Consider the following 12,330-nt stretch of genomic DNA (forward strand, 5'->3'; position numbering starts at 1 on the left):
TCCATTCTGCAGTGTTGCTCACAAAGATATTGAACAGAACCACTCCCAACACTGATCCCTGGTGTACTCCGTTTAACACGGTTCTCTCTTTAGAGTAGATTCCATTTACTATTAACATTCTGTCACCTATCAATCAACCAGTTGGCGCTCACTCCCAAGCTTCTCATTTTATTCACAAGCCTCCTATGCGGGTCCATATCAAAAGCTTTGCTGAAATCCAAGTAGATCACATTGAGCGCTCTTCCTCAATCCAATTCTCTAGTCACCCAATCAAAAAAATCAATCAGATTTGTCTGACAGGACCTTCCCCTGGTGAATCCATGCTGACTCAGGTCCAGCAACTCACCAGATTGTAGATAGCTCACTATCCTTTCCTTCAGCAATGTCTCCATTACTTTTCCCACCACTGATGTGAGTCTAACTGTCCTGAAGTTTCCAGCCTCCTCTTTGCTACCACTTTTATTAAGTGGGACCACCACCACTCTTCTCCCATCCCTCAGCACCACTCCTGTTTCCAGGGATCTAAACAACAGGTCCTTCAGCGGACCTGCCAGCACATCTCTGAGCTTCCTCAGTAACCTGGGATGTACCTCATCCGGCCCCAAGGCCTTGTCCACTTTCAGTTTGCCTAGCTCTTCCCATGCATTCTGTTCTGTAAACAGAGTTTTGTTTACCCATCCCTATCTACGATCTTGTCTACAAACAATGGTCCTTTTTCAAGGTCTTCTTTAGTGAACACCTAATTGAAGTATTTAATATTTCTGCCATTTCTTCATCTCTTTCCACACATTGTCCTTGTCACCTTTCAATTTCACTATACCACTTTGGACCTTCCTTTGGACCATACCATCTGATGATCACTGATGCTCAAGTGGGCACTTACTCCGACATTTGAGACATTAACCCCATTTATGAGCACTAGGACAAGCATCGCAACCTCCCTCGTGGGTTCCATTACTATTTGTTTGAACAGAGCCCCTTGAAAAGCATCCGCTATCTCTCTATGTCTTGTAGATTCCACAGAAAGGATTCTCTAATCCACATCAATCAGATTAAAATTTCCTACTAGCAACCCTTCTCCTTTCTTTCCCACTTTTTGGATGTCTTCAACCATATCTCTGTCCAGTTCTTCGATTTGAGTTGGAGTCCTGTAGACCACACCGATGTAAATGAAAGCACCATCTCCTTTTTTTAGGACAGCCCATAATGCTTCTTCTTTACCCTATTTCCCTTGTATTTCAGTTGCTTGGATATAGTTTCTGACATAAAGAGCTACTTCTCTACCTTTTCTATACTCTCTGTCCTTCCTAAACAAGTTATAGCCAGGGATGGCTGTATCCCAATCATGAGACTTAGTGAACCATGCCTCTGTAACACCAACAATGACCAAATCTGCTTCCACCATTAGAGCCTACAAGACTGGGATTTTATTGCATAACTACGGGCATTTGTGCTCATAGCTTTCCAGCTTCTTTCCTAGGACATCTTTTCTGTTCTATTCAGCTGATTTTTGTAAATTCTTCACCCACTTCTTGGAGATGTTGTGGGAGAGATTTCAATTTCATTTTGCCGCCCCCCCCCCCGTTCTCTAGCTTAAATGTCTTATGGTTTATGATTTGAATTTTTCACTTAGGATCCTTTTTCCTATCATAGACAGATGTAAGCCATCTTACTGTTCCATACATGGCCCAGCCACCAATATATCCTTATACCAGGTTTTGAGCCATGCAATGAAATTATTTATATGGCTTAGCCTCTCAGCCCCCTTTCCATGAACAGGTAATACTTCTGAAAAGGCAATAGTCTTTACCATGTGCCTAATCTGCTTCCCATTGTCTGGAAATCTCTTTGCACGGCTTGGATGCTGCTTCTATCAAGGTCATTGGTTCGAAGATGGATGATAAGGTCTACTTCAGAGTCCTTACTTTCTTCATTGATTGCACTGATTATCTGATTAGCATTTTTACCAGCTGAGGATCCTGGAAGGCATTTATCTATGGTGTTCCCCTCGAGAAGCGTTCCCAAATTAGTGCCTCTGATGACCGAGTCTCCCAGCACAATGAGCTTCTTCTTACGGTTTTTGGTTGTATTATGGAATTTCTGTGCACACTGGGTTTCTTCTTCCCTTTCCGATCCCACATCAATCTCCATTGCTAGAGCTTCTTCATTTCTCAATACAGAGAAGACATTCCATGTCTCCAAGACTTGCTTTACAGAGTCTGTTCCTCACTTCTTTCTCTCTCAGATTAGGACAATTTGATTATTCTATGTTACTCCCAGTTTCCCCTCTCTCATATTCTCTCTTCCCTCTTCCTATACTCCCTCCCCTCCGTGACCTTCCATCCCCTTTTTTCTTTTTTACCTTCACAGCTTCTCTTACCTCCTTTGGCTCTACAGTATGCATTCCTCTTCCTCCATCCTCTGCAGAGGGCCACAGAGTAGCACTGTCTGCCACTTCTCTTCCTTCCCTTTCTCCTGTTTCTCTCTCCCTTTCCTCATGCCTCACTCCTTCCTCCTTCCCCTCTATCCCTTCCTCCCTCCTTATTCCCTTTGTTTTCTGCTTCCCTCCCTTTGTTCTTTCCAATCATCTCTTCTTTGCCCTGTCCCTTCTAGAAATGTAAACCTGGCACTAAGAAGAGAGCACCTGCAGAAAGCTTTCTCTCCTGCTGCCCTCCTGTTCCTTCCCTTTCCCACTACCTATTGCATTCACTCTGGGCCTGATGTAATAAGACAAGATAAAAAATGTGTCATGCTGTGCTTCAGTGCACATTTTCTCAATGTGGGCAGTGTAAAGGCTGCGTTTCCCACCCCTCCCCCCACCCACCACTCACCTTTAAAATACGGCACACCTTCATGACCTTTCGAAAAGCAGATTTTATTGTTTGGACAAAAATGGCCGCAGCCCATAGACATTGACAAAACAGCAATTAGCAAGCATATCGATACAAGATAAATAACTAACAAACTGTAATAACAACTCATAACTAAAAATTGGTGACCCGCGAGCCCCCCCTGCTTCTCAGTGGAAGAATGAAATCAGCTGAGGTGGGTGCACCCCCCTTGGCCGTATAAGCCGCGGAGCTGTCCTTTGACACCTGGCCGTTAAAGCCATAGCGTCTGGCGACCCGACCATGGAAGTCGGGAACGCTTGTTCTAATCGCCTCAGCATTTCCTTCTTCTTCCCTCTCGGCCGTTGAAGCGTCGAGGGACTGCGCCGGATCTGTTAGGCTGCTTGCCCAGTCCGAACCGCCTGTTCGATCCTCCTAAATGTGGGAAGGGGGGGGGGGGGGGGTTGTCGCTTCTACCAGTCACCATGCCAAGCTACGCAACACCAAGGGCTGCGACAGGACCAGAGGATCTGGTCCTCTAGTCTTGGTCTATCTATCCTAATAAAACGGGAGGGTGGGAGGGTAAGCAGCCGCTCCGGTGCTGTCCGAAAAGGGGAGCCGCTCGTGCTGGCTCTCTCTTTTCTATCCTCCTCCCCTCCTCCCTCCCCCCAACCCCCCGCCCCTTTCCCGGCCCTGCCTAGCCCTACCTAACTTGCCTTCCACGCCCCCATTGTGCCCTGCTCCCTAACGGCGTGGCAGGCTCTTAACGTGCTCACTTAAAAAGAAAAGTTACCTACCGAAGTAGTAAGCTAATAGTATGCAAAGTGCATAAATGTAAAAATGTGGACAAGAAATGAATAGCACATAAATCACATTTAATACACACAAACCATGGTTTATGCTTCTAAAACATGATTCATATGCACAAACCACAGTTTAGGGGCATAACCATAGTTTGTGCACATTGTGTGCAGAAAACACGATTTGTTCATGTAAAAGTTGTGCCCAGGAAAGTTCGGGGCATAGGAGGGTAATTTTATAACAGCCCACATAGAGCTAAAGTCTGCAGATATGCACATAGGTCCACTCTGAAATCTCACCAGCTGTCCCAGAATGCACATATCCCTATGTGCAGAAAGCTACACCTGCTTCCGAGCAGGTGTAACACTCTGCATGTATATTTATGGGCATACATTCGAAAATCTAAAGCCTGCATATAAATGATTTCCCATGCTGACTCTGCTCACCCTTTCCCCCTGGAATGCATCTTGCTATTATGGGTAAAAGTGCATGTGGAATGGGGTTTTGTGCACATTTTTACATGCATGGCTCCTTAAGTGATTTTCAAAGTGCCACTTACGTGCATAAAAAATGGTTTTACAGGTATAAGTCACTTTTGAAAATGAAGCCTGTTAGGAGCATAATATATATATTTTCAAAATAAATAAGTCAGGAGAACAACTTCTGTGCTCCTAAATGTTGCACCCACAAAACATGAGTTAGACGCATAACATTTGTGCTCATAGGTTGTGTGCACAAAATCCACATATCATGTTTTATGCACATAAATCCCGAGTACAGGACCCCAGCAGCATGAACTCCAGGTTCAGCAACATGGCCTAACACCAGCCCCAAAATCTTTACTCCACTTCTGACCAGAAGTTAAATTTTCAACATTAAGAAAACCTGAGTAAAGCCAGCATGCCTCTCTGCTTTGGGGAGAAATAGCTAATGTCTTGATTAACATGGAATTTGCATGGAGGAGCGCTAACCTCTTGCACGCATTTTACTCAGAGCTGTGCACACATTTATTTTGTGCATAAAACTCTTTGCTACATCGGGAGTACAGATCTACACAACAAAAATGTGCCCAGAAGCACGTGCTGACATGTGCACACTACCGCAGTGTACCTTATTAAATCCAGGCTTCTGAAACTAATAGGCCATGAGAGGAGACAGTATTGCATGCCAGGTCTCATCCCCATGCACTCTGCACATCACTGCTGTAATGTGCATCACATTTTTTTAGGCTGTTGTAAAAGCAATAGTCGTCCTTTCGCGTTTATTGGCACTCCAGTCACAAAGCCATTTGTACTAGAGACTTAAAGACTGAAGAAAGAGACAGAGAGAACAGATAAGAAAAACATAAGTAAAAGAGAGAAATGAGCAGAAAAATGTGTGAGACGGAGCAAACATCACAATTAGTTGGTCAGGAAAATACTCAGGGTAATTTTCAAAGGGAAATGTAAATGTAACATATTCTCATAGCAATTTTCAAAAGTTCATTTACCCATGTTAAGTGTACTTAACACGGGTAAAAACCTATTGACAATTCAACAGCATAAATTGTAGCAATTTTCCAAAGCCTTAAGAATGGTAAATGGACTTCTGAAAATTGCTACAATAGTATGTTACATTTTCCTTTGAAAATGACCCTGTGTGTGGCTTGGCTATACAATGACATTGGAGATATTTATCATATTTTCCTGCACAAGAAATGAAGATTTGTAAAGTGGGATGAGTTTCTTTCAGCTGCCAGATTCTGCAGGAGGAAGAATCGAATTGGACAAGCCCTGAGTGCTGACAAAATACGGTGAATCCTGTTCCTTTCTGAGCGGACATTGTTTCCACTGGGGTGTTTGTTGCATTATTTCCCCCTGTTTATTTGCAAAAGCCTTCCGTTCACGCCTGGCCATGCCTTCACCTTCGCCTCCACCGTCAGATGAAGTGTGTGCTCACGGCTGATTGATTTTTTTAGAATATGGAAAAAGATTACCAGGCACTAATCCATGTCCCCATTCATTCAGCTCGCAGTGCTCACAGGATTTCCCTGCAAGAAGCTGAGGCATCTTCTCATGTCTAAGATTGGTAGGGCAGGAAAATAATGGGATTGAAGCCTGCTTCTATATTACATTTGAGTTTGCGATGTATAGGCCCAGGAAACCTCATCTAGGATGCAGTCCGGTCTGTCAGGCAGGCGTTCCCTTTCTCCTGTCCAGATGACGCATGTCACGCACGAAGCAGAAAAGAGACAGCGGAGGAAGGAAAAGCAAAGAAGCTTCCCCCCGCTCCATAGTTTTGACCTGTAGTGTTTTTTGTAGACAGACCTGTCTTTCAAGGCCTGGACTCCTGTGCCGCCAGGCGTCTATTGTTACTTTTCCCACAGTTTCACAGCTCAGTTGGCAAAGTCATGTGATTTGCTTAAGGCACTGAAAAAGCTGTTGGAGAACCTCTGGTATATGATGCACTGTGGGGAAACAAATAAACCTTTGCCAGTTCAAGCTCGAATATGTTTTTATTTTTCCTTCACAGCTTTTTTTTTTTTTTGGGCAAAGATCCAAGTGTAGGGGCTGAGCTAGGAGATAAGCATTGTTCCTTCTTGGCCTTTGGGCTGATATTGAACGTTTAGGGGGGGGGGGGGTTTAGGGTAGGGAAGTTTAATGCCTCATCATTGTTATTTATATTATTATAATTACAATTGCCAAAGCAGGAGAATTACATTTCTTGCTTTATAAGAAAAATGCTGAACACTGATTTGTTGCTGTCCAGCCTCTGGGACAAACTTTGCAAAGATTTTGAAATTTGAAGAGAATCATACGAAAGGACAGGGTCGGAGCCTGGGAGCCAGACATTGTGAAATAACGAATGCTTGAAATGAAGTCAAGAGAACATAGCCTGGGAAGGAAATCCCTAAACTTCATTTAAGGACACTAGGACAACTGAAATCATGGCTGAAGAACCTTAAAAAAAACCGAGGACCACCAGAAAGCATTACCTAGAGGGACCAAAATTTATATCCAAAATGCAGGGCTACCTGAAGGAGTTATCAGATTACAGTTATTACGGTGTATACTCGCCAGAGAGGTCAGACTGACAGGCCTGTAGTTACCTGTTCCCTCCCTAGTTTCACTTTTCTGAGGGACATCTACTCAAAACCAGTCCTCTGGAACCACTCCTGTGTCCAAAAAATTGCTGAACTCCCAATGGATCAGACAGAACCATGCCAGTCTCCTTTATTTTCTCACCTGGGATGTATCTTCTGATCACAATACCTTGTCCACTTTCAGTTTACCATTCACACCCTTGCCCTGCCATCTCTCTCCAACCCCTTCTCCAGGGAATGCCAAGCATAGATATGTTCAGTATTGCTGCTTTTCCCTTGTCACTCTGCACACTTCCCTTCTCACCTTTCCCTCTATTTCCCTCTTACCTATTAAGATGGGTATAGTCTATTAAATTTCAGTTCAGAGAGGAAAATGCAGGAAAGCCCATTTTTCTGATCTCATCACATCCCCACCCATGACAAATAAGCTTCCTAAAGTCTTGTAAATGTTGTCGTCTGCTAGGACACAGGTAGAGGCACCTCTTTCAGCACAGCACTTATAGGCAATTGCCTACTCTGCCTAAAAGGAAGTCTGGGCCTACATGTTTCAGCACCGAAGTCAAATCATGGTATCAGATCTTTGATGTCAATACCAAGTTATTCAGTGCTATGACAAAAGTCTCAAAGACTGGCTATATTGGCACCACAGTCAAGGTATTGAGAGGGTGCCTCAAGGATCTCTCTGTCCAGCTTCTGCTTAATGGTTGCCGAGACCAAACCTGGAGGGGATCACAGTAGGTGAGGACACAAACTTGTGGGTAATGAAGGGGGAGGTACTGTTGGCTTTGATATGGGCTCTTGGAGACCTGTTGAGATTGTGTCTCTCTAACAAAGCATGACCTCACCTGTGGAAGAAGCCATTTGGGAGAGGACAAAGCTACTACTGCTACCTTTCTGCTCTCTGGAAAATGCATCAACAGAAATGATACTGATGCTCTGGTACCTTCACATGATGCTGAATGTTGTATTTCCTCATTCATGAACTTGATCCAATGAATCCTTTTCATGCATTGAATGGATGGAGCAGAAAGGTTCCCCGCTGCTGGATCTTTTCTCAGGTCTCAGGTACCAAATGACCTCTCTATGCTGAAGGACCAACAGTTATTGATACATCTCCTGTGTCCTTCAGTAATGATGCTCTTAGTACCAGTGACAGTGTATTGGGCTTGTGCATCAAAATGAAGATGTCAGGTACCTTCAGTCTTCGAAGAATGGTGGCCCTAGGTGATATTTTTGTGCAGATATCACAATTTAGGGACATCATGACCTATGCCTAGACAGTGTATCAGTCTTTCTGATGATCAGTCTTGGACATCTTTCAACTGCATATTGGGCCTCATTTGAAGCTGCTGGCCTGCTTCTCTTCCATTGAGAGAAAAATCAACACAATAAACAAAAATGTGTCATTTTCCAGTATAATTTTGTCTACACTAAAAGCAGATAAAAAAGTTGATAGCAATTTTTCAAAGGGAAGGTATGTGTGTACTTTCCCTTTGAAAGTTGGCGCATGGTCTACAGGTGCAAAGTACCCACAGACTTTTGCACCAAGATGGGCAGTTTGAGAAAGACCCCCTTAAGACTGAGTATGTGGTCTTCAAGTAAGTTTAATTTTTTTATATGACAACAGGTGCTTAGCCCCAGGAATTTTCTTCTCCCAGTGAGGCCCATTCAGTCATTGTGGTTGGCTTCACTGTTTCAGCCATATTGAAGAGCAGGGCCGGCGGAAGCATTAGATGGGGTAGTTGGTGGCTTAGGGTGGGCGGGACAGCAGAGTAGCCAGTAAGGGTGGCAGTTTTGAAAGGACAGATGAAACGAGAAGTGGAGTTGGAAGGCGTTTTCCGTTTTTAGGTATGTATTTCTTTGAGGAGCTGGGGTCATTTGTCGTATGCGATGAGAAAGAAAGAGAGAAAAATCACGTGATGACATCACCGCCTAGGGCAGCTGGACACCCTTCCACCAGCACTGCTGAAGAGGAAGGTCAGGGGTCAGTACCGGATACATATATGTGCAACTCCAAAAGAATGATATCTGCATTGTTTTCAGAACCACCCAAAATGTGTCCCCAGCATAACTCTCCCTAATCTGGCTAGAAATATGCACAGTTCAGAGCCCTGTGCATACTTTTTAGCCACATTGAAGGAGGGTAACTTGAAGACAGTTTATCCAGGTAAAATGATTTGAAAATTGCCCTTGGAGAGTATAAGAAGAGCACAAAGGAGATACTGACTGAGAAGATCCAAATCGCAACAAAATGTGTATGAGAGAAAATGAGAATGCATCCAGCCAGAGTGTATAGTAGTAAATGATGAAATTGACATAACTGGCATCACAGAGACCTGGTGGAAGAAGGATAACCAATGGGACAGTGCTATATCAGTGTACAAATTGTATCGTAATGATAGGGAGGATCAACTTGGTGGGGGTGTGGCATTTTATGTCCAGAAGGGTATAGAGTCCAACAGGATAAAGATCATACAAGAGACTAAATGCTCAGTAGAATCTATATGGGTAGAAATCCTATGTGTGTTGGGTAAGAGTATAATGATAGGAGTATACTACTGTCCACCTGGACAAAATGGTCAGACAGATGATGAAATGCTAAGAGAAATCAGGGAAGCTAACCAATTTTGCAGTGCAGTAATAATGGGAGATTTCAATTACTCCAATATTGACTGGGTAAATGTAACATCAGGACATGCTAGAGACATAAAGTTCCTGGATGTAATGAACGACTGCTTCTTGGAGCAATTGGTTCAGGAACCAACAAGAGAGGGAGCTATTTTAGATATAATTCTTAGTGGAACACAGGATTTGGTGAGAGAAGTAACGGTGGTGGGGCCACTTGGCAATAGTGATCATAACATGACCAAATTTAAACTAATAACTGGAAGGGGGACAATAAGTAAATCTACAGCTCTAGCATTAAATTTTCTAAAGAGAAACTTTGATAAAATGAGGAAAATAGAAAAAAACTGAAAGATGCAGCTGCAAAGGTTAAAAGTGTTCAATAGGCATGGATATTGTTTAAAAACACAATCTTAGAAGCACAGTCCAGATGTATTCCATACATTAAGAAAGGTGGAAGGAAGGCAAAATGATTACCAGCATGGCTAAACGGTGAGGTGAAAGAGGCTATTTTAGCCAAAAAACCTCCTTCAAAAACTGGAAGGATCCATCTGAAGAAAATAGGAAAAAGCATAAGCATTGTCAAGTTAAGTGTAAAACATTGATAAGACAGGCGAAGAGAGAATTTGAAATGAAGTTGGCTGTAGAGGCAAAAACTCATAATAAAACCTTTTAAAAATATATCCGAAGCAAGAAACCCGTGAGAAAGTCAGTTGGACCATTAGATGATTGAGGGGTTAAAGGGGCTCTTTGGGAAGATAAGGCCATTGTAGAAAGAGTAAATTAATTCTTTGCTTCATTAATAAGGATGTTGGGGAGATACTAGTTCCAGAGATGGTTTTCAAGAGTGATGAGTCAGATGCACTGAACCAAATCACTGTAAACCTGGAAGATGTAGTAGGCCAGATTGACAAACTAAAGAGTAGTAAATCACCTGGACTGGATGGTATGCATCCTAGGGTTCTGAAGGAACTCAAAAATGAAATTTCAGATCTATTAGTTACAATTTGTAATCTATCATTAAAATCATCCATTGTACCTGAAGATTGGAGGGTGGCCAATGTAACCCCAATATTTAAAAAGGGCTCCAGGACTGGAGGGCTCAAGATGGCCGCTCGATGAGACATGCCGACTGAGAGCTCTGGATTCGTTTACTTTCAATTTTTTGATTTCCTCTTTTCAATGCCTCACACAAAGAGGAAGGCCAGATTAAGAGGAGCTGGGTTAAGCTCCGCTCCTTTGGAGACATCACAGCTGCGAATCGGGATTTTCTTTGCAGGAGCCACAACAAATATGCCAAGAGAGTTGGTCGCATCAGGGACTGTTGTAGGGTGTACACCGTCCCCTTTGACCCTGGACATCTTGCTGAGCCCCAGCGCACCAAGCAGACGTGCTCCACCACGCCACGAGGTAAGCGGAGAACAGACAGAGATAGCGGCTCTCCTGGAAGATTACTGGGGAGGTGCGACCACTTTGCTGTCAGGAAGATCCCTCCAAGAGACCAGAGGGACTGAAGGAGCCACAGAGGTACAACCCCATGAGGATGGGAGTGGAGGGGGATCTGGCCTGCACGACTTGATAGGAACATTGTTAACGTCACCGTTACCTCCAGGTATGGAGAATGCAACAGCCACAACTATGGGGGTAGGTGGTGTTATTTCAGAATTGCCTGTCTTTGGGGTAAATACCCAACCCCCTTCTGAGATGACATTCGCCACAATTTGGTCTGCCTTAAAGTCTGGAAGCTTCAATTATTTCCCTATCTAAAATTACTTTGGAAACTAAAAATCAGGTGGTATTAAATGTCAATATGATATCTTCTCAAAATAATAAAGTTGAAGCATTAGAGCAACGCTTGGTTGCGGTTGAAAAGGAACAGCATACTTTGGTCCAAGCCGAATCGATTAACAACAAAACGTTGGAAAATATAGAGAACACTCTATCACATAATTTAAGTATTTTGAATTTCCCTGTGATCAAAATGATTTCCCCATTGGAACTTTTCAAAATATATACCTCTCAGGTATTGAAGATTCCGGATTCAGCCAAGCCAGTAATTACTAATGCATACTACTTGCCTCAAGTTGTGGATACCAGCGAGGATGTGAATGAACAAACGTTATCTCTGGACATTTCTCAAGAGACTATGATTACCAGAAGGAGACCTCTTCTAATTTCGTTTGCATTTCTATTAGATCGGAATAATATTTTCAGGCACTTTTTTCGTAATAGGCAGGCCTTATTTTATGGTCAGGTTTTACCCTGACCTTACAAAAACAACTCAATCCAGAAGGAAACATTTTCTAGCTATGCGCCCAGATGTGTTGCAAATAGGGGCACAGTTTCTTCTTCGCTACCCATGTAAATGTTGTATTAGGTATCAAAATCAGAATTGCATCTTTTTTGATCCATCTCAATTAAGAGTGTTCCTGGATATACACACCTAATGTATTCCTAGCTGGCTTGGTAGAAAGGGATAATTGTTGGGAATCTCATTTAGTGGCCATTGCTGTAATAGGATTTTTCTTTGTATAACAAAACGCTCGTATCACAGAGCCCTCCTATTTCTTTTATTTTTATCAGTGCTTTATTAATAATGGAGATGTGCATTAAGTATTTCCTTTTCTTTGTAATTCAGAATTGCACTGTTATTTCTTTACAAGATTTACTTGTGAATATTGAAATGCTGATAAATAAAAAAATAAAAATAAAAAGGGCTCCAGGGGCAATCCAGGAAACTATAGACCAGTGAGCCTGACTTCAGTGCAAGGAAAAATAGTGGAAACTATTCTAAAGATCAAAATTGTAGAGCATATAGAAAGACATGGTTTAATGGAACACAGTCAACATGGATTTACCCAAGGGAAGTCTTGCCTAACAAATCTGCTTCATTTTTTTGAAGGGGTTAATAAACATGTGGATAAAGGTGAACTGGTAGATGTAGTGTATTTGGATTTTCAGAAGGCGTTTGACAAAGTCTCTCATGAGAGGCTT

This window comes from Rhinatrema bivittatum, chromosome 4 (genome assembly GCF_901001135.1).
Source record: "Rhinatrema bivittatum chromosome 4, aRhiBiv1.1, whole genome shotgun sequence".
NCBI lineage: Eukaryota > Metazoa > Chordata > Amphibia > Gymnophiona > Rhinatrematidae > Rhinatrema > Rhinatrema bivittatum.